This window comes from Mixophyes fleayi, chromosome 2, assembly GCF_038048845.1.
Source record: "Mixophyes fleayi isolate aMixFle1 chromosome 2, aMixFle1.hap1, whole genome shotgun sequence".
Taxonomy (NCBI): domain Eukaryota; kingdom Metazoa; phylum Chordata; class Amphibia; order Anura; family Limnodynastidae; genus Mixophyes; species Mixophyes fleayi.
Genome location: NC_134403.1, coordinates 326,504,338 through 326,510,813, shown reverse-complemented (window position 1 = coordinate 326,510,813; position 6,476 = coordinate 326,504,338). Strand labels below are relative to the sequence as shown.

Below are 6,476 nucleotides of genomic sequence, written 5' to 3'. Positions count from 1 at the left end.
ATAATTTATAAAAGAGGAGGGGCATCAGACATGCTAGCTCCGACCCTGGCAGCATGCAGGTGTGGGCTGGGAGAGGGAAGCCCGGGGGGCACACAGGCGGCCGCATACCATGAAAAGGGATGCGGCCGCGTCATTGATGATGCGGCCGCATCCCCTGTCATGTGATGTGGCCGCCTGTGCGCTGACGCGGCCGCATCTCATGTCATCAGATGCGGCCGCCGGGGAAAAGGTTATATATTACATCCGGGAGGCGGCCGGCCTACCCCCCGGCCCTAATAGCGGTCAGACTGAGCGGCCCGGGGGGGGGGCTGCCCCCCTGCCCCCTGGGCCAGCCCGTCCCTGGCAGCATGGATGTGTCAGCATTTACAGTGTTGATATTTTTCGTCATCAGGATATGTGTCTACACTTCCACTGCCGGTAATATGACTACCTCCGTATAGTACATCACTATTATTGGTTTACTGACCTGTACAACATCACCATTATTGGTTTATTAGCCTGTTGGACATCACCACTCTTCACCAACATGTAGAACTTTGCCATTGTCCAGCAGGTCCTTTAATGATACACATAGGTACATGTACTCCATTGATGTATGAAATCCTTTTTCTGTAACAGAATTTATATATGGTATTGACCCAATCTGAACTTCCTTTTAATCTTTGTTTATCATTCCTAAGTCAAAGCACCTTCATAGTATTCATAGTATTATAATAATTGCAGGCTTAGTTGTCTGCATGATGCAATGCTTACTTAACATTGATAAATATATGTGGTTACTTATGCACAGAGAAGATAAAAAGAAGTAGAGAATGCATTGGAATTAGGATAATCCTGCTCTCTACAGGATGTGCAACAATTCTTTCACTCACTTCGGTGTCAAGGCACGTACCGCTGTCCCATTCTACAAAGCTTGCTGCACTCACACATATTGACTGTCCCAGAGGATTGTGATAGTTTACAAGTTACAGATATTGTGAGTCACATTCCAACCTTTTAGATTTCCTTCAGACCATAGAAATTGATTCATAATAAGAGCTTTCATGTAGAAGGGAAAGAAGTGGAACTCAACAAAGCAAGTAAATGTCTGGGGCCTTTCTTGGAAATGTGTCAGGGGGGGAAGGCATTAAAAATCTGTCCAAGTACACAAGTAGGACAAAAAGAAAGGATGTGAGAGGAGCCTACATCGACCTTAATATATCAGAGACATCAACAAAACACTACGTTTCCTAAAGGTGAGTTATTAATTTCATCAAAGAACTTCAAGTTAAAGAGTTTACCATGTCTCCTGTATATAATCAGCCCAGTATCATAACCATATCAATCATCTGGGTCATGGATTAGATAACTAAACATCAGTATAGCAGAAACAAAATCAGCTGACAACACTGTTAGTATTCAAATGTCTTGCTTAAAATAAATTGTGATTCTTTAGAAATCTTTAATAAAACATTATTTGTTACAGAAATTTTTGGTCTCTGATTTACTTTTAGATTCCTACCAGCTTTTCTGCAGTATAAATAGAACTTGTGCTTTCTTTTTAACAACGTGCACAATGCATTCATAGCATTTTGTTGAAATTAATGTTATGTTGGCTATAAAATACATTGACTGGTGCCAAATACTGTACATATATTATCAAAAGCTGGCTAAACATAACTATTGATGATTAATGGATTAAAGCCAGTATGCATCTCACTACACATGCATGTTGAGTATATTTGTTTAAATAAACTATCCCACGTGCATTTTCATGTATAGAGTGAATTTAATATATATATTTGTAAAGCACCGCAAAACTCATCAGCACCAAACAGTGCTTCTGAGTTTGCGGCAAACCATACAAAAAGCAAATAATACTTAACATCTGTACTGGACTCTACATTTTATGAATGAATCACTTTCACAATGTTTGGTAAGAGTCCCAGTCTCAGCCAGTAGTGGTAGTACAAGAAAAACTATTATATTTCTGGGTGTTACATTATAGTAACACTAGGTGAAATAGTAACGCATGAATGGCTTGATGCAATAAAATTAGGATGTGTAAGAATCTTATAACACTGCAGTATGACGTTTAAAATGAAACCAATTACCAGCATAGACAGTGGACTCCACTAACTTACTATGTACAAATAAGAAGCTTCAGTCATGTGCCAAGTGGTCACATAAAATGTTTTCATGAATAAGTCTGGGACAATGTGTCCTTTAAAGTGTCAGTCTTGTGGAGTAATACAGCCCACAGTTATTCAATCTGGATATCGGTAGTAGAGATGAAATTATGTTTAGATCTCTCTATAGAATAGAACTAGCCCTAGCACAGATTCACAGAACCATCTTAATTTCTATAACACCAATAAGACTAAGGGCTAGATTTACTAAACTGCGGGTTTGGAAAAGTGGAGATGTTGCCTATAGCAACCAATCAGATTCTAGCTTTCATTTATTCAGTGCATTCTACAAAATGACAGCTAGAATCTGATTGGTTGCTATAGGCAACATCTCCACTTTTTCAAACCCGCAGTTTAGTAAATATACCCCTAAGTGCTGTAACAGATTCCCTTTAACACTTTCTATATTTATATCTTCTATACACATGGTTTATCGGATGTCATGAGTCTGGAGCTGATCATTGATCGGGACACAATAAAAGTGTCCCGTGGGACATAAAGGACTATATATGTGAACTATCCTATAGAAGATGATAAAACAAGGAGGGATAGGTTGCGCTCCCTCTGAGTATGTAAAGCAGCCAGAGGTGAACCTGAAGATGTGTAGGAGGGAATCCCTACCCTCCCAAGTGAAGGCTGATTAATGAAACACAGGTTCTGGGCACTAATAAATGTGGAATATAAAAGTGGAATATAAAATGCATAAAGTATTTATTGTAAAACAAACTAAATATGAACACATTCCGGCCGGAAAAATGGTTAAACATGCATGTGTACATGAAAACAAATAATGCTCATTCAAATCAATGAATTGATATGTGACAAAGTTCTGGCATTCTGGTCTAGTCTGCTTATAACTGCTGTAAAAGACCGTATGTACTAATAGCGCTGTTGTAACAATTAATGTCCAATAAATAACCAATGACCCGAATGCCTAAAGACACGAATCCAGAGTGACTAACGGGACAGAATCAGATCAATGGGTAAATATGTATCAAAGTTCTGGCATTCTGGTCTAGCCCGCTGATACTGCTGGGAAATGACCGTATGCAGTTTTTTTTACAATAAATACTTTATGCATTTTATATTCCACTTTTATATTCCACATTTATTAGCGCCCAGAACCTGTGTTTAATTAATCAATTATCCTATAGAAGAGAATTGTCCCACTTATGTTGTTGAAATACTAATAACACAATAGTTTTTACTCACATACTATAATATCCAGGAGACTGACTGCTGTCTTAACCTAGTTTGTGTGTAATACAACGGATGTCACATTTGTAGGCGCACAAATTGGCAACTGTAGCTGAAGAACCAGTTTAGTCTCTGAACTGTTTGGCAGCAGTGTCTACAAATGGGACATTAAGTTTGTTATGCATAAAATCTGTTCATGAATATTGTTTCTTCACTTTGTTTAACTTTATAGCCTTTGTTCAAGGGTTAGGCTAGGTCCCCTATTAGAGAAGACAGATGATATTCTGTTTGCACTAAGAATTACGTTACTCAGCTGCTAAAACTCAATTAAAGGCTGATATATATATATATATATATATATATATATATATATATATATATATATATATATATATATATATATATACATGTATCATTTTAAGAAGAACAAAGCAATTAACCTTCTCACACAGAGAGAAAACCCTGATCAGCAAAACAGGCATCTAATATAAGCAATATATTTTCACTAATAAAATATTTTTATGTAATGTCAACCTGAAGCTTTGCACCCAGCACCAGTGTCTTCTGATATTTGTCTTTGGCTCTCAGGATTATGTTGTGACATTGTCTTCCTTATTTGGTACTTCCCAGAGCTTAACTCTTGAACGAGAATCCTCTTATTGTATTTACCTTGCCAGCGTGTCTCAGACAAGTGCTGCTACAAATTTTGCAACTGTAGAGAAGCTAAGGGCTGAACATATAGGAGACAGGGGTTATAGAAATTAAAAAACACTGTTTCCAGGTCAGTCATGGAAAGGCAAGGTTATTACTGATGAGTGGTTTGAATTCTTGCTAATCCGACACATCCGAGTTTTACAGTTTTACCAAGTAGGGCCTTGAATTACCTTAGAACTGTCAATGCTTCTTGGATTGGAATGTGAGGCAAAGCATAATTTTCAAATGTTTGGACCTTGCGAGAATTGGTTGACGCTAGTCCAGACTTCTCACTTTCTAATAGTCATAGTCCCTGTACATAATGTTATACGAGAACCCCAACTACAACTCCCAGTAGCCCAGCATAGATCACATGGTGTTATTGGACCATCTAGTAAGAGAGACAGATGTCATCATGGGTGGTCAGAGATATGGAGGGAACCCTGTTGCAGCTGGCTAAGCATTTCAAGTCTGTAGGCAGGTTTAAGCCAGACAAATAAGTGTGCATTTTATCCTCTATGATTTTACTGCAATCATTATCATGTGTTTGATGGTCCATTTGTGTGCTACATGAATAGCAGCCAGTATTTATCTTATGTGCAAAATAATAAACGAATTTACACCCCTTGCATTGCAACATGGTTTTATCCAGAAACCGTAAAAAAATGTACTCAATTTCTTGCCCAAGTTCCTTAATGAATCTGGCCCAATATCATTATCCCTACATATTGTAATGATGATACAATGTCATTTGGCTTGAAATATCTATGTTTTTGTAAAGCTGATTATTGAGATGTGTGTGATAATGTTGATGTCATTTGATTTAAAATATCTGTGTGTACATAATGCTGAATATTGGGATAGTTGTGATGACGGTAATATGAAATCCCGCTCCATTGCTTACTTTCTCCACTTTAAATTCATCATTTTCCCCCTCTTTTCTGCCCTCTCTCTTGCTAAAAAAAACCTATTTTACATCTCTCATCTCCTCCCTGTCCAGTAAACCCTGATCCCTCTTTGCTACCATTAATTCTCTACTCTGTCCTCCCCCTCCTTCTTCCTCATCATCCATCACTGTTTTTGACTTTGCCACCTACTTCAAAGACAAAATTGACTCTATCCACAATGATATCTGTTCTAGCCAGACTTGCCTCCCCCATCTGTCTTCTCTATCACTCATTCTGCCACCCATGCTCCTAATCTCCTGTAACTGTGCCTGAGATCCTCTCTCTTCTCTCCTCCTCTTCTTCTACAACCTGTGCTCTCGATCCTGTCCCCTCCAAGTTACTCCGTTCCGTCTCTTAGAATGCTTGTTGTCACCTTGCTCAACTCTTTAACCTTTCTCTCTCCACTGGTATCTTCCCCTCATCATTCAAGTATGCTCTCATCTTCCCTATTCTCAAAAAGCACTCTCTTGACCCATTGTCTCTCTCCAACTATTGCCCCATATCTCTGCTTACATTTGCTTCTAAAATTCTTTAACAACTTGTCTTCAATTGTATGACCCACTTTCTCTCTCACCACTTTCATTTTGACCCTCTCCAGTTTGGCTTCCTTCCCATTCACTCAATTGAAACTGCCCTCAATAAAGTAACAAATGACTTACTCTCTGCTGTCCAAAGGTCACTTCTTCCTTCTCATACTCCTCAACACCTCTACTGATCTTGACACCATCGATCATTCTCTTCTCCTCACCATCTCTCAATCCCTAGTTCTTCACGAAAAAACTCTCTCCTGGTTTGCCTCCTACCTCTCTGGCTGCTCTTTAAGTGTGTCTGCATCTGACCACCCCTTCCCTATTTTATTGGAGTCCCAAAAGGCTCTGTACTTGGCCCTCTGCTCTTCTCTCTACACCACCTCTTTCGGTGAACTCATTCAATCATTTGGTCTCCAATTTCACCTCTATGCTGAATACTGGCAAATCTATCTTTCCTCCCCTGACCTCTCTCCTGCCTTCCTAACCCAGGTATCTAGCTGTCTCTCTGCTGTAACTACCTGCATATCATGATATCATAGAGCTTCCTGAAACTCAACATCTCCAAAACTGAGCTCATCATCTTTCCTCCTGCCAATGTTGTTATCCCTCCCAATATCTCCTATCTTGGTTGACAACATCACTCTTTGTCCTATCACTTAAACCAACTGTCTTGGGAGTCACTCTTGACTCAGCCGTCAGCTTTACCTCTCATATCCAGTCCCTCGCCAAATCTTGCCACTTTCTCCTCTGTAACATCACGAAAGCCCGTCCCTTCCTCTCTCAGAAAGCAACCAAAATCCTGGTCCACTTACTCATCATTTCTCTTCTTGACTATTGCAACCTCCTTCTCACTGGCTTTTCTGACTCTCACATTTCTGACTTTCAATCCATACAGAATGCTGTAACTATGCTCATCTTCCTCTCCCAGCACACCTCTTCTG

General features: G+C 39.4%; 1 protein-coding gene across 1 annotated transcript in view; it reads left to right on the top strand.

Moving 5' to 3' along the window:
- The first annotated feature begins 1,220 nt into the window (after positions 1-1,220).
- SLC13A5 (solute carrier family 13 member 5) overlaps positions 1,221-6,476 on the top strand; it is a 96,832-nt gene continuing 91,576 nt past the window's right edge. The window contains exon 1 of the mRNA XM_075196788.1: positions 1,221-1,235. The gene's annotated coding sequence lies outside the window, so the exon portion shown is untranslated. The remainder of the gene's footprint in view (positions 1,236-6,476) is intronic.